Genomic DNA, 21,413 nt, shown 5'->3' on the forward strand with positions numbered 1-21,413 from the left:
GATTTACTTGTTGTCTGTGCTCAGCCAACACCAATTGTCAGGAGATGTGTATAGTTCCAGTAGGATATCTGGAATATCCATCATTATATAATTTACCTATAACTCCCTCTTGCCAGCGGGTATTCAAAGGATCAGAAATCTGAATAGTAAACTGGGACCCTTGTAATCTGAGAATACTGGGCTTTCCAGTGCGGGTTTTTGGCGAGTGGGCATCATGAATAATGCAGGACCAGTAGCGGCAGCCTCCATAAGTGGAGACATCAGTAAGGCATCCGCTCCTGTCTTTATTATCAAAGGGAAAGCAGGCATAATGCCGATAGGTGCTATATATAGTTTTGGGAGAAATATTAATAACAACAGTCTCCCGGCAACCTTTAGGAGGACAGCATGCCATGCCAATGTTTCAGACTGTGGTGTGTGAGTCCTTAGTTTGTGTCTCTCTAACCTGAAATTCCCACTGATAAACAAGAGCTGCATGTGTGGGAATGGCCAATAATAGGGGCAAGTAGAGAAGACAAGGAAGTATCACACGGCTGGACTTCTTTGGAGCCATCTTCAAATTGTTGAGTTGTTTTTCTGAAAGACAAAAGAAGAAAAAAGGCCTCAGGAACTTACGTTCTTGGGTGTGGAATGCATTAGTAACTCTTGGTGCTTTTAAGGAAGTGTATCAACACTGTTTTTTGGAAGAGCAGGGCAATCTCCCCTTGAGGGTGAGATACCATTGACTTGTCTAACAAGTCTTTCAGGAAGCCACCTAGGAGCTCCTTCATTCTGATCATATATGCAGGCTGAACCACGTCCCCATATGAGGACAGGGTCGGGACCCTTCCATTGCGAGGTCAGGGGATCACGCCATCTGACCATGGCTTGTCTATCATGGGTCTCTGGGTGCCAGAGACGGTCAGCAGCAGATTTTCCTTGTGCATCGAGATTGAGAAAATTAAGGACAAAAAGAGCATGGTTAAGGATATTACGTGGCGCTCCACGAGTCTCATAGAGGGAGGTATTTTTGAGTTTATGCAGAGCTGCCTTAAGTGTTTGGTGAGCTCGTTCTACAATACCTTGGCCTTGAGGGTCATAGGGGATGCCAGTGATATGTTTAATACAGAGTCTCTGGCAGAAGGCCTGAAAATTTTTTCCCACGTATCCTGGACCATTGTCTGTCTTGACCACCCTGGGTTTACTGATGACTGAAAGGCATTAAAGGACATGAGCAATAACATTTTTTGAGGCCTCTCCAGTATGGAGGGAGGCAAAGATAAAGCCACTAAAGGTATCAACAGTAACATGAATGTATTTAAGTTTTCCAAATTCATTAAAATGAGTAACATCCATTTGCCAAATTTCACTCGGGACCAGTCCACGTGGATTAACTCCAATGTGAGGGACTGGAAGTGAGATAGAGCAGTCAGGGCAGTTTTTAACAATTTCACGAGCTTGGTCACGGGTAACCTTGTATGCAAGGCGAAGGGTCTGAGAGTTAAGGTGGTGGAGAGAATGGGCCTGTTGTGCTAGGGAAACGGGGTCAGCAAGTACAGGGAAAGTTAACTGAGTGGCAGCATCTGCCAGTGCATTTCCTTCAGAAAGGGGACCAGGTAACAGTGTGTGAGCACACAAATGGCCTATGAAAAAAGGGCAGGTTCGAGCAACAATTAAGGAGCGCAATGTTAGAAATAAAGGAGAAGCATTGGTGGAGGATTTGATAAAAGGAACAGTCTCTAACAAGGGCACTGAATGAGCAGCATAGGCACTGTCTGTATATAGGTTAAAGGGCTGGGAATGCAATTCCTGAAACACTTTGATGATAGCATAAAGTTCAACAAGCTGAGCTGAAGTGTAAGGGGAGAGGCAGGAGGCGGGGTTCCCATCAATCACGTAGGCTGCAATTCCATTAGCAGAGCCGTCAGTAAATACCAAGTAGGCCTTATCAAGAGGCTGGGTGGCTGTTACTTTGGGGAACACAAAGGGATGTACAGCAGCAAATTGAAGCAGGGGATTGTTGGGATAATGATTATCAATGGTGCCTGAGAAAGAGGCACATGCAATAGGCCAGTCGTCAGAAGCTTGGAGCAACCAGTCAAGCTGGTCTTTAGTGTAAGGTAAGATAAGAGAATCAGGATCTTTTCCAAAATATTGACGGCTTAATTTACGTGCTTTTATAATCAGCTGTGCAATCAGGAATGGATATGTGGCAAGCACTTTTTGAGGGGAAGCGGGCAGATGAACCCATAATAGGGGGTGCCCCTTATCTTTGGCTTTAAGTGAGTTTTGCCAGAAAACACCAGTGGGCGTATGAGAAGTGGAACAGATAACAAACAGCAGGGGTGTATTATAGTCAATTTGAAAAACAGACTGTTCTTGTTTGGAGCGGTTTATAAGGGTTAAGGAAGCTTGGGCTTCAGGGGAAAGTTTTCTGGGAGACGATGGATTTGGGTCACCATTACGAATTTCATTTAGGGGGAGCAGGGCATGAGTGGGTAATTTTAAATATGGTCTAAGCCATTGAATGTCACCTAAAAGTTTTTGGAAGTCATTCAAGGTCTGCAAATGGGAGGTGCATAGTTGAATCCGTGGGGTTAGCACACGGTGATGAAGCAATTCATATCCTAAGTAAGTATAAGGGTCAGCTATTTGTACTTTATCGGGGGCAACTTGAAGTCCTCTATTTGAAAGGCTGGCTATCAGGTCTTCTAGGCATAGGAACAGGCTGTCTTTTTGGGGGGCCGCCAAAAGTATATCGTCCATATAATGTAGTAAATATATGGAAGGCCACCTTTGTCTAATTGGGGCAACAGCCTGATCAACAAATTTTTGACAAAGGGTAGGGCTATTGGCCATGCCTTGTGGTAGTACTTTCCATTGATAACGGGGCATAGGGCCCTGAAAATTTATTTGGGGTATGCTGAAGGCAAAATGAGGCCTATCATCAGGGTGTAAGGGAATAGTGAAGAAACAGTCTTTGAGATCAATAACTATTTTAAAATAGCCAGAGGGAATTACTACAGGGGAGGGCAGACCCGGTTGAAGGGCCCCCATAGGGAACATTACTTTGTTAATAGCTCTCAGGTCTTGTAATAATCGCCATTTTCCTGATTTCTTTTTTATGACAAAAATTGGGGTATTCCATGGGGAGGTGGTTGGTTCTATGTGACCTGCAGCAAGCTGCTCCTGCACTAGCGTCAGTGCTGCCTTGGCTTTTTCTTGTGTTAAAGGCCATTGATCAACCCATACGTGAACACTTGTTTTCCAGGAAATTTTTCTGCATGGGGTGCAGGTATGTCAATGGCCATTAGGAAAAAGGCGGAGGGGGAGGGATACCCAGCCCCGACTGATCTGTTCTTTGAACGACTGTAAGGGGATCTCTAATTCCTTGAGGTTTTTTTTCCTAATCCTCTTCCCGGGAGAAAACCTTGATTTAACATCTGCCGGGTAACTTTTTCATTGGGGCTGCACATAATAACATTCATTTGAGAGAGAATATCACGACCCCAGAGATTAACTGGCAGCCCAGGGATAACAAATGGAGTAACAGAGCCAATATTGCCTTCTTCATCTGACCAAGTAAGAGCCTGGGAGCTGATTTTGGGATCAGTGGACTGACCTATGCCTTTTAAATGGGTGTGAGAGGCCGTTAAGGGCCAAGTGTGTGGCCAGTCTTTTTCAGAAATGACTGTGGCATCAGCCCCTGTGTCTATAATACCAGTAAAAGGTTTGCCATTTAAAAATAGTTTTAAGGAGGGGCGGTCAAGAGAAACCTGTTGGACCCAATATGCGTCTGAAGACCCAGGGGGGTCATTGAGACGGGACTGTTTATGGAAATTGTTATTAAGATGTTGTAAGGGAAGTAATATTAACTGTGCTAATCGCTCACCGGGTGGAATGACCTGTGTGCCTTCCTGAGAGGAGGCAATAATTTTAATTTCTCCGGTGAAGTCATTATCAACAACTCCAGGGATCAAATGCAAACCTCGGAGGGTGGAACTAGCTCTTCCTAGTATGAGGCCAAACAAATTTGGGGGAAGAGGACCAAAAACTCCAGTATTTATGGTCTGTGGGCCTGTATCAGGGGTTAATCTTGTGCGGGAGGTGGCACAGAGGTCCAGTCCTGCGCTGCAAGCGGTGGCTCTCCAGAGACTAGAGACTGACCTGCGAAGGCATTGGGAATTGACTGGGGAGGGGGAAGCGGCTGGAGCGGCTGCTGAAGTGGTTGGGCTGAAGCCCGAGGGACAAACCTTGTAGCCCCAGGGTTTGTCCTTTGTGTGGGGGCCAGGGGCCGGCCCCGCAGGAAGTTTCCCGATGGTCGGGGGTTTAAGAATTGGCCCTGGATGTTAGTTTTTGATTTGCATTCAGAAGCCCAGTGTCTGCCTTTTTGGCAACGTGGACAAACTGTTGCCAGTAGAGGGCGCTCTGACACAGGAGATTGAATTTGGGCAGTAGCCGTGCATTCTCTCATAAAATGACCAGGCTGTTTGCAGTTAAAGCAAGTCCTATTATGTTGGCCGGCACCTGCAGCAAAATTATCATTACGAAGGGCGACCCCGATGGCGAGCCCAAGAGCATGCGTAGTGCCGATGCCAGAGCAAAGCTTAACATAATCAGCAAGAGTGCCATGCCTGTAAGGACGGATGGCATCTTGACAAGCGGGGTTAGCATTTTCAAAAGCCAAATGTTTAACAAAAGGATTATCAGTTTCTTCACCTCCGAAAAGCCTTTCTGCTGCCTCAATTAGGCGGCTGATAAAATCACTATAGGGCTCTTCTGGGCCTTGTCTAATTTTTGCCAAGGAAGTGGTGGTTGATCCCTTAGGGGGAAGAAGTTTCCATGCTTTTAGGCCAGCCTGCTGTATCTGGGTGAGCAAGCCGGGTGGGAAACGGGCTTGAGCTTCATTGGAATTATAAGGGCTCTCACCAACAAGTTTTTTAAGGGTCCAAGTTTTTGAGGAGTCTTTTCTCTCATTGCGCTGAGCCATGTCCCTACAGTTTTCTATGAATTCAATTCTCCAGGAGACATAGTCTCCTCCACTAAGAGCAGCACGAGCCAGCCTATTCCAATCATTAGGAGTAAGCCATTTATCACTAAATCCTTCTAACAAGTTTATAGTAAAGGGAGCAGTCGGTCCATAGTTAGCAACCGCCGCTTTTAGTTTTTCTAAGTACTTAAGATTTAGATTTTTGTATCTCTGAGAACCATTACCATGATGATTTAAGTTTTTATGTCTTTGAGAACAATTATCATCATTATCATCATCTGAATTTGATTGGGCTTTGTCATCTTCAGTTTTAAAGGGTGCGGGGGGTTCTGGAAGATTATCATCACTATCATCATCTGAACCTGGAGGGTCTTCAGGATTTTCTATTTGTATAGAGTCCTCATTTTCAGGATCAGTTTGAGCCTGGCTCTGAGTAACAGGGAAAGCCAAAATTGGTTTAGATTTGGATGGTTTAGTTTTAGTTTTAGTTTTAAGGATTGGGTTTTTAGGTGAGGCTAAAAATGTAAGTTCTTCTGTAACTGCAGCTATTTCTTTCATTAATTGAAGCTGCTCTCTCCGGTCAGCAAGGACCTTGCGGAGAGTGGAAATTCCTGTAAGGGATCCTGAGCGTGCCCTCCTGATGGAGGGGTTATCAAGGAGAGGGTCAGGCTGGAGAGTGGAAGCATGGATATAGGGAGGGGGATTAAAGGGAGGAGGATACCAATCAGGATTGTGATATTTGGCAGCCTCTTTTTCTATCAAAGCCTCATCCTCCGCGGGAAGTGCTTCAGGAGAGGGGGGGCTTTGTGGGAGGTTTTGTAAAACTGGATAGAAGCGGGGGAAGAATGCTGGGTTTCATTCTCAAGTGAATTAGCAATAGGAGGGTCAATGGAGGGAACTTTAGTAAGTGCAGTGGGACCTGTAGGGAGGGGAATAGGGCTTTTACTTTCATCAGGTGCTGGGAGGCTTTTATTTTGACTGGGTACTGGGGGATCAAGATCAATAACCTCAGAAGGGCATGGAGATGGGGTCTTTGTCCTGGACGGTGGACGAGAAAGTTGCCGGAGGACCTTTTCACCCTCTGTAATAAGGTTTTTAATATCAGGGTGATTATTATAGATTTTTAAGATATCATTAATTAAATTCCAGTAACAAAAGGCAGAAACAGGTACACGTTCAGGACCAAAAGACTGATAGTAATCATTAAGACAGTCACCAATTCTCATCCAACGTTTCTCATGTATAGTGCCTTCCTGGGGGAACCAGGGGCAAATATTTCCAATATAATCTAAAAACTTCTTTAATTCTTTCTTTTTAACCCTAGTTCCTCGTGTCTTGAGTGACTCCTTGAGTCCTTTAATGAATAAATCTTGTTTGCTAAATTCATGTCCCATGGTTTTGCTTACCTCAGCCGCTGTGAACACTCTCCTCCAGATGCGTCTCACGGTCGGGTATCTCCATGGTGATCTCTGCGAGTCTTTGCGTTACCCCCTTGGCCGTGGTGACTCAGTGAATTCGGGTAGGCCTACCCCCTCGATCAGCGAGTTTCTAGGTCCAGAAGGCTTCTTTGCCCCACGCTCGGGTGCCAGAATGCCCCGGCCAGCAGGGCGGTGAGCAGGGGCTAGGAACCCAATGAGACCTGAAATGATAGGAACAAGAGACACGAAGAACGAAAGCAAGACAGGTTTCTGATCAAGCTCTAAATTTTATTGTGAACACAGGCATTATAAGGCTTTGGGGAAGGAGGGGGAAGTGCTGGAAGAGGAGGAGGGGGAGCAATCTTCAAAGGTGGAATGTTCCTTGCAACATACAATGGATGAAATCATGTTTGCTACCACAACTATGTGTTGCGTCACTGTTTCTGATAAATGGTCTACCTGAGGGGAAAATGACCTGCCCAGGGGGAAATGAAACTTGTCTCGAGGGCTTCCATTGTTTCAAATCTTATCATCTATCAGGCAGAGAAATGGCTCCTGGCAGCTGCCTTCTCAGTTCCCCACTGTACTACGCCATATTCATGATATTAAATAATCCAAAGGGCAAAGAAAGGAAAACGTCAACACCAGGAAGACCGATTTCACGATACATGCACTGACTTCCAGTAAGGGCCCAGTGAAGAAGGCACGTAGAGACAGTCAGAGAGATAGATTGACAGTGACAGAAAAGGACAGAAATTCTGGACCTGTGTTTATCAGTGCCAGAGCACTGAAGGCAAATCCTCCATGCGCATGCATACTTCATACAAGTGGCATTGTTATTTTATGTTTGTGAGGAAAGGTTACACTTAGATCATCTAGGTCGTAGCCCACTCTGAGAAGCAACACTTGGCCTGCAGCCCACTCTGCAAAACTGCCCTTGCCTCTCCAAATTGGAAGTAATTTTAGTAATGCTCCAGCCAAATGCAGGCTAGCGTAGTTCATCTCGCTGGTCCAGCCTCAGTCTGCCCTGTGTGCGGGAACTGCACTATGTCTATTTCTTCATTGATTTACAGTTTAGGGATAGGACTTGGTGGACAAAAAGAACAAGAGGGAATAGATGATTTGGCAGCTGTAGTTTTTGCTGAGAGATATTTGTAGAGTGACAAGAGGTAAACGAATGGCTCTGTGAGATGACTCTCATTACTGTGGCTCAGAAGGGCCAGGTGTATCCGCATTACTACCTGAATCCAGAGCTGTGCAGGTCTCTAGCTAAAATATATTTTTGACCTCTACATCATATATATATATATATATATATATATATATATAGAGAGAGAGAGAGAGAGAGAGAGAGAGAGAGAGAGGGCAAGACACTGATGTAGTCATTTTCTACAATGGATGCTATATGACATTCAGACAATTGATTGCTAAATCCTGGAGAGAAACGGAGCATCAGGAAAAGAATTGTCCAAAAGAGTAAAATCCCCAAATCATTAGCTATATGCAGCTCCAACAGGACCGAGCGAAAAAGGCTCCAGAAGGAACTCATCCAGGAGACTCTCTACAGAGACAGGCACCACAAGTTTCCTACTCTGGCAATACACACAGGGAAGCTGCTCGTTCCCAGTGCAAGCCTCAGGGCAAAAACCTCTCCCTCTTCAGTGTCTTTACATCTGAAAAGAAGAAAAGTGACCAAGGGCCAAGGAGAGCTACAATGGTGTCAACATTGAGCTGTACATCAGAATGTGCCAAGTGTTTTGCACAAAATCACCTGTGCCACAGTGAATCTGTTGTTGTCTCTCTCTCCCTCTCTCTCTCTCACACACACACACACAAACACACACAAACAAACACTCTCACATTTACACACACACACACATCGACAGCTGCACAGGCACAAACGGAGTTATACACATGCACACTGCACAGCTTCTGCAAGGCAGGGCCTTGGGCTGAACCCTGCTTCGCACTTCCTGGAAGCACGCCCAGGCTTTTAAGTCCAGCTCTGAGCTCCCATTTTCGGGCTTACTTCAGAAGGCCCGCAGACAGGGCACCAGCCATGCTCTGATAGGCCAGAGGCTTAGGCCTCGCCCAGAAACCCTGCCAGCAATGTCATTGGACAGTGTGCTACTACACGCCAAGGAGTATCAAGGCCCCTCGTCAGTGATTGGCCAGCAAACTTGAGCACCGCCCACACGATTCTGCAGCACTCTCATTGGGCAGCCTTTGGAAGGCCCGCCCACCAGCCACTTCTGCTGGAAAGCGATGAGAATTCAAAAACCTCCTACACTGTGTTCATTGATGACAGGTCCAAACCTGGCTTGTAGAGATTGTAAAGCCGCAGCTCTCATGCCCACAGACCCCAGACAGCCCCAGCCTTCACCATATGCAGTACTACCAGACCTGACAGTAATGTGTGTGTGTCTGTGTCTGTCTGTCTGTCTGTGTCTGAGTGTGCTCAGAGTTCACCTATAGTAGTCTCAGAGCATGGGTTGGAAGGTATCCAGCCTCACCTGCAACTTATGTACAGAGAACCTAGCTGGTCAAGGCAAGCCAGCTAGCCCAGATTCTGGCTAAGCAAGAATTAACATGCACAGGGACTCTCATGTCTCCCTCTCCTGAGTTCCCGATTCAATCTCATGCCTCACTATCATCCAAACACTGCCAACGAGGTAAGCTGGGGCACCCCTCAGAATTCAGGGGCAGGAGCCTGTCCAGTCACGTTTTGCTGCCTACTCAGCCTCCAGGCTCTCAATCCACTGCTCAGGGCAGCAGATTACAAGCCCAGAATGAACCTAGAAAGAGCTGTGTTTCAACATAGATGGGAACAGTGTTTAACAAAACAATAGTGGATGAACCCGGCCCCTCAAACCTACCCTTTGGGTCCGGCTAAGGCAATTTATCCTGTGGCCTCACAATCCCTGATCATGGTGTTCTGGTCTCCACACATCACACTTAGATAGATTCCCATTAGTAGGCATGCATGAGTGTCCCATATATGTATATGGATGTATATCTTTATTATAAAGTCTGAGAGATACTGCCATGGATATGAAGAGAAAGAATATGGCTTGTGTCAGAGAGACTTACAAAACTGAGGATCCAATAGCCTAGGTAAAATCACCAAAAAAAACAAGCCAGAGCTCAGCAGTGCTCTGGCAATTCTCTTTGTATATCTGGGCCTTCAATAAAATAAGGATATAAGTAAAATATTACTGAGTGCAGAAAGAGTGAGTGAGAGCCTGTGAGAGACAGAGACTGAGAAGGAGAGAAAAGAAATAGAGGAGTTGGAAATAGACCAGAAGTCAAAAACCCCCTAGACTGTGTTCATTCATGACAGGTTCAAACCTGGGTTGTAGAGATTGTAAGGCAGCAGTTCTAATGCCCACAGACCCCAGACAACCCAAGCCTTCACCATATGTGTGTAGTATTTGCCCCAGGAAATGTATTGTGCATCAAAAGTTCCCTTCAATTATAAGAGAAATTATATCAAGCAGAAGAAATGACCCTCATGTGATACCTTACTAAATAAATAAATATGCAAATAAATGGTTATGATTTAGGAGGACTTGAAAAAAATTAATGAAAACAAAAACCACAAGAAGACCTGATTACAGCAGAAACATAGAAACCATCTGCTGAGAAACAGAGGGCTGCTTCAAAAGTTCCCTAACACTTCAGGGTCCAAGGAAATTAAGATTTCCAGAAAAAGAAAACAAACACATATGTATTAAAGCTTACACTAGAAAAAGAAGGGAAGTTCTGGGCTATGATAATTACAATAAGAATGCTGATAGAAACACGATTAGAAATGCTACTGGAAGGTTCTATATTTAATATTTGTATTGAAAGCTGCTCAAAAAATATGGCCAATTATTTCTGAAAAACCAGGCTGTTATAAATGTGGTAATTCTGAATTAAGGTCAAATACATAGGTCGACAATTCAAAAAATGAAAAATATATAAATATATAAGTATATATATATATATATATATATATATATATATATATATATGTATGTATCTCTTTATTATAAACTCTCAGTGATAGTGGCATGGAAATGAGGAGACAGAAAATGGCTTGTGTCAGAAAGACGTACAAACTGAAGCTCCAGAAGCTTAGGTGAAATCGCCAACACAACAAACCAGAGCTCAGCAGTGCTCTGGTAACTCTCTTTGTATATCTGGGCCTGTCAGTAAAAAAAGTATATAAGTAAAATATAAATGAGTGAAGACAGAGTGTATGAGAGCATGTGAGAGTTAGAGACAGAGAAGGTGAGAAGAGAAATACATGAATTGGAAAGAGACCAGAATTCAAAAACCTCCTACACTGTGTTCATTGATGACAGGTTCAGCTGGCTTGTAGAGATTGTAAGACAGCAGCTCTCATGCTCACAGACCCCAGACAGCCCCAGCCTTCACCATATGCTGTACTACCAGACCTGACAGTAATGTGTGTGTGTCTGTGTCTGTCTGTCTGTCTGTGTCTGAGTGTGCTCAGAGATCACCTATAGTAGTCTCAGAGCATGGGTGGCCAGGTAGCCAGCCTCACCTGCACCTTATGTACAGAGAACCTAGCTGGTTACCGAAAGCCAGCTAGCTCAGATTCTGGCTAAGCAAGAATGCATATGCAAAGGGACTCTCATGTCTAAATCTCCTGAGTTCCCTATTCAATCTCATGCCTCACTATCATCCAAACACTGCCAACGGGGGAAGCTGGGGCACCCCTCAGAATTCAGGGGCAGGACCCTGTCCAGTCACGTTTGGCTGCATACTCAGCCTCCAGGCTCCCAGTCCACTTCTCAGGGCAGCAGATTACAAGCCCAGAAAGAACCGAGAAAGAGTTCCAACATAGATGGGAACTTTGTTTGACCAAACAATAGTGGATGAACCCGGCCTCTGACACCTCCCATTTGGGTCCAGCTAAGGCAATTGCTCCTGTGGACTCACCATCCCTGATCATGGTGTCCTGGTGTACATACATCATACTCAGAGAGATTCCCAGAAGTAGGAATCCATAGTGTCCCATCTAAAGTCGCTCTGCTTGCACGTAGCACAAACTCCCCGGGCCCTTGTTATGGAGAGACAAAAGGAAGATGGATGCCTCCATTGTCTGAATTAGGAGTTTCCAGTGGAGATCACAGCCCCGCCCCTCACCTGAGGGCCTGGCTGCTGCTAATAAAGGCAACTGGAAACACCTGTTACCACTTGGGGCCTGAGGACATACTCAGGAATCCCTCCAGGAGCTAGCAGATTGGCAGACCTCCTGACCCCAGGATAGCTGTGCTCCTAGTTGGGAGGGCCTTCTGGCCAGAGGTGAGAATATTCCCTAGATACAAGAAGGAACTTCAGGTTTCAAAAGGATTTGAAACCGCAGGAAGAACTTGTAAAAGACTTTTCACAGCCATCAAAACACCCTCTTTCAGAACCCTGGAAGGTTCCGTTTTGCGTGGAAAATCTGGACACTGGTGTGACCATCAGTACCACAGATCCTATACATTCGGCCCAATAGAGGGAAAGCACAATGTGTGTGCCAGGGGGATAGAGTTTCACTTCTCTTGACCTGGGCTCTCATGGAATAAGGACAAGGAGGTGGTGCAGGAAATTGAGGAGGTCTGCGTTTAGGCTGAGTGTCACCCTCAGGGCCCTGGAGAATGGGAGTCAAGCACAGATGGCCTAGACAGCTGCAGCTGGAGATGGACATATGCCTGTTACCTGCAGCAGGATCCCTGTCTCCTAGTTCCCCAATGTACTACGCCATATGCAGGAGACTGAATAATCCAAAGGGCAAAGAAAGGAAAATTTCAACACCAGGAAGTCCGAGATCACGATGCATGCCCTGACTTCCAATAAGGGCCCAGAGAAGAAAGCACGTAGAGACAGTCAGAGAGACAGAATGACAGTGAGAGAAACGGACTGAAATTCTGGCCCTTTATTGATCAGTGCCAGAGCACTGAAGACAAACCCTCCATGCCCATGCATACTTCTAACAAGTGGCATTGTTATTTTATGTTTGTGTGGAAAGGTTACACTTAGAACATCTAGGTCTTAGCCCACTCTGAGAAGCAACACTTGGCCTGCAGCCCACTCTCCAAAACTGCCCTCGCCTCTCCAAATTGGAAGTAGTCTTAGTGATGCTCCAGCCTAGATGCAGGCTGGCGTATTGCATCTCCCTGGTCCAGTCTCAGACTGTGTGCAGGGAACTGCACTATGTCTATTCTTTGATTTACAGTTTTGCGATAGGACTCGGTGGACAAAAAGAGCAAGAGGGAAGTAGATGATTTGGCAGCAGTAGTTTGTGCTGAGAGAGATTTGTACAGTGATAAGAGGTATACTAATGGCTCTGTGAAATGTCTCTCATGACTGTGGCTCAGAAGGGCCAGGTGTATTCGCATTACTACCCTAATCCAGAGCTGTGCAGGTCTAGCTAAAAAAATATTTTCAGATCTCTACAGGTTACATATATATATGAATATATATATATGTATATATATGTATATATATGTGTATATATATATATATATATATATATATATATATAGAGAGAGAGAGAGAGAGAGAGACACTGATGTAGTGGTATTCTACAATGGATTTGATATGACATTCAGACAATTGATTGCTAAAACCTGGGGGAAAACTGTGCATTGGGAAAAGAATTGTCCAAAGGAGTAAAATCTCATTATCATTAGCTATATGCACCTCCAATGGGACAGAGCGAAAAAGGCTTGAGAAGGAACTCATCAAGGAGACTCTGTACATGGACAGGAACCACAAGTTTCCTAGTTTGGCAACAGACACAGTGCATCTGGTAATTCCCAGTGCAAGCCTCGGCAAAAATCTCTCCCTATTCAGTGTTTTTACATCTGAAAAGAAGCAAAGTGACCAAGGACAAAAGAGCTACAATGGTGTCAATATAGAGCTATAAATCAGAATGTACCAAGTGTTTTGCAGAAAAATCACTTTATTATAAACTGTGAGTGATACTGGCATGAAAATGAGGAGACAGAATATGGCTTGTGTCAGAAAGACTTCCAAACTGAGGCTCCAGTAGCCTAGGTGAAATCGCCAACACAACAAGCCAGAGCTCAGAAGTGCTCTGGTAACTCTCTTTGTATATCTGGGCCTGTCAGTAAAATAAGTATAAAAGTAAAATATTAATGATTGAAGACAGAGTGTGTGAGAGCATGTGAGAGTTAGAGACAGAGAAGGCTAGAAGAGAAATAGATGAGTTGGAAAGAGACCAGAATTAAAAACCTCCTACACTGTGTTCATTGATGACAGGTTCAAACCTGGCTTGTAGAGATTGTAAGGCAGCAGATCTCATGCCCTCAGACCCCAGACAGCCCCAGCCTTCACCATATGCTGTACTACCAGACCTGACAGTAATGTGTGTGTGTGTCTGTCTGTCTGTCTATCTCTGTGTGTCTGTGTGTGTCTGTGTGTGTCTTTGTGTGCTCAGAACTCACCTATAGTAGTCTAAGAGCATGTTTGGCAAGGTAGCCAGCCTCACCTGCAACTTATGTACAGAGAACCTAGCTGGTTAGGGAAAGCCAGCTAGACCAGATTCTGGCTAAGCAAGAATGGATATGCAAAGGGACTCTCATGTCTCGCTCTCCTGAGTTCCTGATTCAATCTCATGCCTCACTATCATCGAAACACTGCCAATGGGGGATGCTGGGGCACCCCTCAGAATTCAGGGACAGGACGCTGTCCAGTCACGTTTGGCTTCATACTCAGCTTCCCGGCTCCCAGTCCACTTTTCAGTGGACAGCAGATTACAAGCCCAGAAAGAACCCAGAAAGAGCTATGTCAACATAGATGGGAACTGTGTTTGACTAAACAATAGTGGATGTATCCGGCCCCTTACACCTCTCCTTTGGGTCCTGCTAAGGCTATCACTCCTGTGGCCTCACAATCCCGGATCACGGTGTCCTGGTGTCCACAGATCACACTCAGAAAGATTCCCAGAAGTAGGCATCCATGAGTGTCCCATACAAAGTCGCTCTGCTTGCAGGAAGCACAAACTCCCCGGGCTCTTGCTATGGAGAGACAAAAGGAAGATGGATGCCTCCATTGGCTGAATTAGGAGCTTACAGTGGAGATCACAGCCCCGCCCCTCACCTGAGGGCCTGGCTGCTGCTAATAAAAGAATTGGAAACACCTGTTACCACTTGGGACCTGAGGACATACTCAGGAATCCCTCCCGGATCTAGCAGGCTGGCAGACCTCCTGAGCCCAGGATAGCTGTACTCCTAGTTGGGAGGGCATTCTGCCAGAGGTGAGAATATTCCCTAGATACAAGAACGAACCTCAGGTTTCAAAAGGATTTGAAACCCCATGAGGCACTTGGAAAAGACATTTCACAGCCATCAAAAAACCATCTTTCTGAACCCTGTAAGCTTCCGTTTTGCATGGAAAATCTGGACACTTGTGTGGCCATCAGTAGCACAGATACTTTACATTCAGCCCAATAGAGGGAAAGCACAATGTGTGTGCCAGGGGGATAGAGTTTCAATTCTCTTGACCTGGGCTCTCATGGAATAAGGACAAGGATGCGGTGCAGGAAATTGAGGAGTGCTACATTTAGGCTGAGTGTCAGCCTCAGGGCCCAGGAGAATGTTAGTCAAGCACAGAGGGCCTGGACAACTGCAGTCTAGATGGACATATGCCTGTTACCTGCAGCAGGATCGCTGTCTCCTCATTCCTCAATGTACTACGCCATATGCAGGAGACTGAATAATCCAAAGGGCAAAGAAAGGAAAATTTCAACACCAGGAAGTCGGAGTTCACGATCCATGCACTGAATTCCATAAGGGCCCAGTGAAGAAGGCACGTAGAGACAGTCAGAGAGACAGGATGACAGAGACAGTAAAGGACTGAAATTCTGGCCATATGTTGATCAGTGCCAGAGCACTGAAGGCAAACCCTCCATGCCCATGCATACTTCTTACAAGTGGCATTGTTATTTTATGTTTGTGAGGAAAGGTTACACTTAGAACATCTAGGTCTTAGCCCACTCTGAGAAGCAACACTTGGCCTGCAGCCCACTCTCCAAAACTGCCCTCGCCTCTCCAATTTGGAAGTAGTCTTAGTGATGCTCCAGCGAAGATGCAGGCTGGCATATTGCATCTCCCTGGTCCAGCATCAGACTGTCCTGTGTGCAGGGAACAGCACTATGTCTATTTCTTTTTGATTTACAGTTTTGGGATAGAACTTGGTGGACAAAAAGAGCAAGAGGGAAGTAGGTGATTTGGCAGCTGTAGTTTGTGCTGAGAGAGATTTGTAGAGTGATAAGAGGTATACGAATGGCACTGTGAGATGCCTCTCATGACTGTGGCTCAGAAGGGCCAGGTGTATCCGCATTACTACCCTAATCCAGAGCTGTGCAAGTCTGTAGCTAAAAAATATTTTCAGATATCTACATGTTATATATATATATATATATATATATATATATATATATATATATATATATATAGAGAGAGAGAGAGAGAGAGAGAGAGAGACACTGATGTAGTCATTTTCTACAATGGATTCGATATGACATTCAGATAATTGATTGCTAAAACTTGGAGAGAAACTGTGCATCAGGAAAAGAATTGTCCAAAGGAGTATAATCTCAAAATCCTTAGCTATATGCAGCTCCCACGGGACAGAGCGAAAAAGTCTTGAGAAGGAACTCATCAAGGAGACTCTCCACATGGACAGGAACCACAAGTTTCCTAGTCTGTCAACAGACACAGTCCATCTGGTAATTCCCAGTGCAAGCATCAGGGCAAAAACCTCTCCCTCTTCAGTGTTTTTTCATCTGAATAGAAGAAAAGTGACCAAGGGCCAAAGATAGCTGTAATGGTGTCAATATTTAGCTGTAAATCAGAATGTACCAAGTGTTTTGTGTGTCAATATTGAGCTGTAAATCAGAATGTACCAAGTGTTTTGCAAAAAAATCACATTATTATAAACTCTGAGTGATACTTTCATGGAAATGAGGAGACAGAATATGGCTTGTGTCAGAAAGACTTCCAAACTGAGGCTCCAGTAGCCAAGGTGAAATCGCCAACACAACAAGCCAGAGCTCAGCAGTGCTCTGGTAACTCTCTTTGTATATCTGGGTCTGTCAGTAAAATGAGTATATAAGAAAAATATTAATGATTGAGGACAGAGTATGTGAGAGCATGTGAGAGTTAGAGATAAAGAAGGCGAGAAGAGAAATAGATGAGCTGGAAAGAGACCAGAATTCAAAAACCTCCTACACTGTGTTCATTGATGACAGGTTCAAACGTGGCTTGTAGAGATTGTAAGGCAGCAGCTCTCATGCCCACAGACCCCATACAATCCCAGCCTTCACCATATGCTGTACTACCAGACCTGACAGTAATGTGTGTGTGTGTGTGTGTGTGTGTGTGTGTGTGTGTGTGTGTGTGTCGGTCGCTCTGTGTGTGTCTGTGTGTGTTCAGAGCTCACCTGTAGTAGTCTCAGAGCATGGGTGTCAAGGTAGCCAACCCCAACTGCAACTTATGTACAGAGAACCTAGCTGGTCAGGGCAAGCCTTCTAGCCCAGATTCTGGCTAAGGAAGAATGCCAGAGAATTTGTGGAAGCCCAGGACCCCATTTTGAGCCCCTGGTCACCACTTATCCAGCTAGGGAAATGCTGGGCTACTGGCAAATCAGAGCTGCAGCTGTCTCTGTGTCTCTCTTCCTGCTTGGGCCCTGCTCTCTCAATTTATGACTGTTTCCTTCTCCTCAATAAGAAAGTTACAAGTGATGTACAGGGAAAAATACAGGGAACATGGGAAAAATTACTCCCCTTGCCCACTATTACATGTAACTGTTGACTGTAAACCAATCATCCCCCAAGAAAGAACAGAATAAATATTTGGGAGGTTAGAAATATTGTAGGTTAAATAGTTAGCATTCTCTAGATCCATGCAATACTAATCCATTGTGCATTGGATATCACTGTCAAAAACAGTGCAGTAGTAGTTGTAGTAGTGTGTAGTATCATCAAAAGGAAATGTATTGTGTGTCAGAAGTTCCCTTCAAATATAAGAGAAAAGCTATCAGGCAGAAGAAAGGACCCCTCATGTGATATTGGATTAAATAAATAAATAAATATGCAAATAAATGGGGATGATCTAGGAGGATTTGAAAAAAATAAAAACAAAGAACACAGGAAGACCTGATTACAGCAGAAATATAGAAAACATCTGCTGAGAAACAGAGGGCTGCTTCAAAAATTCCCTGGCACTTCAGGATCCAGGGAAATTAAGAATTCCCGAGAATGAAAAGAAAGGCATACGTATTGAAGCTTACACTAGAAAATGGAGGCAAGTTCTGTGCTGTGATAATTACAATAAGGATACTGATAGAAAGGCTATTGGAAATGCTCCTGGTAGGTTTCTAATTTAAAATTGTAGTGAATCCTGCTCCAACTATGTAACCAATTATTTATGAATAAGGAGGCTGTTATAAATGCGGTAATTCTGCGTTAAGATCAAATAAAAAAGTCAACAATTCTAAAAATAACTGATATATATGTATATATATGTACATATATGTATGTGTATCTTTATTATCAAGTATGAGGGATGCTGACATGGCTATGAGGACACAGAGTATGGCTTGTGCCAGAGAGACTTACAAAGCTGATGCTACAGAAACCTACGTGAAATCACCAACAAAACAAGCCAGAGTTCAGCAGTGCCCTGGTGACTCTCTTTGTATATCAGGACCTGTCAGTAAAATAAGTATATAAGTAAAATATTAATGAGTGCAGACAGAGTGAGTGAGAGCCTGTGAGAGCCAGAGACAGAGGAGGCAAGAAGAGAAATAGAAGAGTGGGAAAGAGGCCAGAAGTCAAAAACCTCCCACACTGTGTTCATACATGACAGGTTCAAACCTGGGTTGTAGAGATTGTAAGGCAGCAGTCTCACATCCACAGACCCCAGACCACCCTGGCCTTCACCATATGTGTATAGTATTTACCACACGAAATGTATTGTGAGTGTAAACTTCCCTTCAATTATAAGAGAAAAATCTCTCAAGCAGAAGAAATGACCCCTCATGTAATATAGGACTAAATAAATAAATAAATATGCTAATAAATGGGGATGATCTAGGAAGATTTGAAAAATGAAAAATAAAAACAAAAAGCACAAGAAGACCTGATTACAGCAGAAAATGGAAACCATCTGCTGAGAAACAGAGGGCTGCTTCAAAAATTCCGAGACACTTCAGAGTCCAGGGAAATTAAGATTTCAGTAGAATGAAAAGAAACTCATATGAACTGAAGCTGACACTAGAGCAAGGAGGCAAGTTCTGTACTATGATAATTACAATAAAGATGCTGATAGAAATGCTATTAGAAATGCTACTGGAAGGTTTTATTATTTCTAATTGTATTGAATCCTGCTCCAACTAGGTGGACAATTATTAATGAAAAAGGAAGCTGCTATAAATGTGTTAATTCTGATAAAGTTCAATTACATAGGTCGACAATTATATAAATGATATATATATAATAAACATATATATATATTATATATATATATATAATAAACATATATATATATATGTTTATTATAGAGTCTGAGATATACTGCCATGGAAATGAGGAGACAGAATAAGGCTTGTGTCAGAGAGACTTACAAAGCTGTGGCTCCTGTAGCCTAGGTGATATCACCAACAAAACAAGCCAGAGCTCAACAGTGCTCTGGTAACTCTCTTTGTATACCTGGGCCTGTCAGTAAAATAAGTATATAAGTAAAATATCAATCAGTGAAGACGGAGTGTGTGAGAGCATGTGAGAGTTAGAGACAGAGAAGGCAAGAAGAGAAATAGATGAGTTGGAAAGAGACCAGAAGACAAAAACCTCCTACACTGTGTTCATTGATGGCAGGTTCAAACCTGGCTTGTAGAGATTGTAAGGCAGAAGCTCTCATGCCCACAGAAACCAGACAGCTCCAGCCTTCACCATATGCTGTACTTACAGACCTGACAGTAATGTGTGTGTGTCTGTCTGTCTGTATGTGTGTTTGTGTGTGTGTGTGCACTCAGAGCCCACCTATAGTAGTCTCAGAACATGGGTGTCAAGGTAGCCAGACTCACGTGCAAATTATATACAGAGAACCTAGCTGTTCAGGGCAAGCCAGCTAGCCCAGATTCTGGCTAAGCAAGAATGCATATGCAAAGGTACTCTCATGTCTCCCTCTCTGGAGTTCCCGATTCAATCCAATCCCTCACTATCATCCAAAAACTGCCAACGGGGTAAGCTGGGGCACCCATCAGAACTCAGGGGAATGAGCCTGTCCAGTCACGTTTGGCTGCATACTCAGCCTCCAGACTCTCAGTCCACTGCTCAGGGCAGTAGATTACAAGCCCAGAAAGAGCTGTGTTTCAACATAGATGGGAACTGTGTTTGATCAAACAATAGTGGATGAACCTGGTCCATTACACCTACCCTTTGGGTCCGGCTAAAGCAATTGCTCCTGTGGCCTCACAATCCCTGATCATGGTGTCATGGGGTCCACAAATCAAACTAAGACAGATTCCCAGAAGTAGGCATGCATGAGTGTCCTATACAAAGTCGCTCTGCTTGCAGGAAGCGCAAACTCCCTGGGCCCCTGCTATGGAGAAACAAAAGGAAGATGGAAGCCTCCATTGGCTGAATTAGGAGCTTCCAGTGGAGATCACGGCCCAGCCACTCACATGAGGGCCAGGCTGCTGCTAATAAAGGCAATTGGAAACACCTGTTACCACTTGGGACCTGAGGAAATACTCAGGAATCCCTCCAGGAGCTAGCAGGCTGGCAGACCTCCTGACCCCAGGATAGCTGTGCTCCTAGTTGGGAGGGCCTTCGGGCCAGAGGTCAGAATATTCCCTAGATACAAGACCAAACTTCAGGTTACAAAAGGATTTGAAACCCCAGGAGGCACTTGGAAAAGACATTTCACAGCCATCAAAACACCCTCTTTCTGAACCCTGGAATCTTCCGTTTTGCGTGGAAAATCAGGACACTGGTGTGGCCATCAGTACCACAGATCCTTTACATTAGGCCCAATAGAGGGAAAGCACAATGTGTGTGCCAGGGGGATAGAGTTTCACTTCTCTTTACCTGGGCTCTCATGGAATAAGGACAAGGATGCAGTGCAGTAAATTGAGGAGGGTTGCATTTAGGCTGAGTGTCAGCCTCAGGTCCCTGGGGAATGGGAGTCAAGCACAGAGGGCCTGGACAGCTGCAGCTGGAGATGGACATATGACTGTTACCTGCAGCAGGAACGCTGTTTCCTCAGTTCCCCTCTGTACTACGCAATATGCACGAGATTAAGTAATCCAAAGGGCAAAGAATGCAAAATTTCAACACCAGGAAGTCCGAGTTCACGATGCATGCACTGACTTCCACGAAGGGTCCAGGGAAGAAGGCACGCAGAGACAGAGAGACAGAATGACACTGACGGAAAAGGACAGAAAATCTGGCCCTGTGTTGATCAGTGCCAGAGCACTGAAGACAAACCCTCCATGCCCATGCATACTTCTTACAAGGGGCATTGTTATTTTATGTTTGTGTTGAAAGGTTACACTTAGAACATCTAGTTCTTAGCCCACTCTGAGAAGGAACACATGGCCTGCAGCCCACTCTCCAAAACTGCCCTTGCCTCTCCAAATTGGAAGTAGTTTTAGTGATGCTCCAGCCAAGATGCAGGCTGGCGTATTCATCTCCCTGGTCCTGCCTCAGCTTGTCCTGTGTGCAGGGAACTGCGCTATGTCTTTTTCTTCATTGATTTACAGTTTTGGGATAGGACTCCGTGGGAAAAAAAACAGGGAAGTAGATGATTTGGCAGCTGTTGTTTGTGCTGAGAGAGATTTGTAGAGTGACAAGAGGTAAACAAATGGCTCTGTGAGATGTCTCTCATGACTGTGGCTCAGAAGTACCAGGTGTATCCGCATTACTACCTTAATCCAGAGCTGTGCAGGTCTCTAGCGAAAATATATTTTCAGACCTCTACAAGTTACATATATATATATAT

The 21,413-nt window shown here is 44.6% G+C and overlaps 1 long non-coding RNA gene across 1 annotated transcript in view; it reads right to left on the reverse strand.

The window, feature by feature from the left end:
- Nucleotides 1–390: 390 nt before the first annotated feature.
- The window catches only part of LOC132536535 (uncharacterized), a 96,589-nt gene continuing 75,566 nt past the window's right edge, over nt 391–21,413 (reverse strand). The window contains exons 2-3 of the long non-coding RNA XR_009548075.1: nt 6,376–6,608; nt 391–576 (exon numbers count right to left, since the gene is read on the reverse strand). This is a non-coding gene — a long non-coding RNA (uncharacterized LOC132536535). The remainder of the gene's footprint in view (nt 577–6,375; nt 6,609–21,413) is intronic.

The sequence above is a fragment of the Erinaceus europaeus genome, unplaced genomic scaffold, assembly GCF_950295315.1.
Source record: "Erinaceus europaeus unplaced genomic scaffold, mEriEur2.1 scaffold_224, whole genome shotgun sequence".
NCBI lineage: Eukaryota > Metazoa > Chordata > Mammalia > Eulipotyphla > Erinaceidae > Erinaceus > Erinaceus europaeus.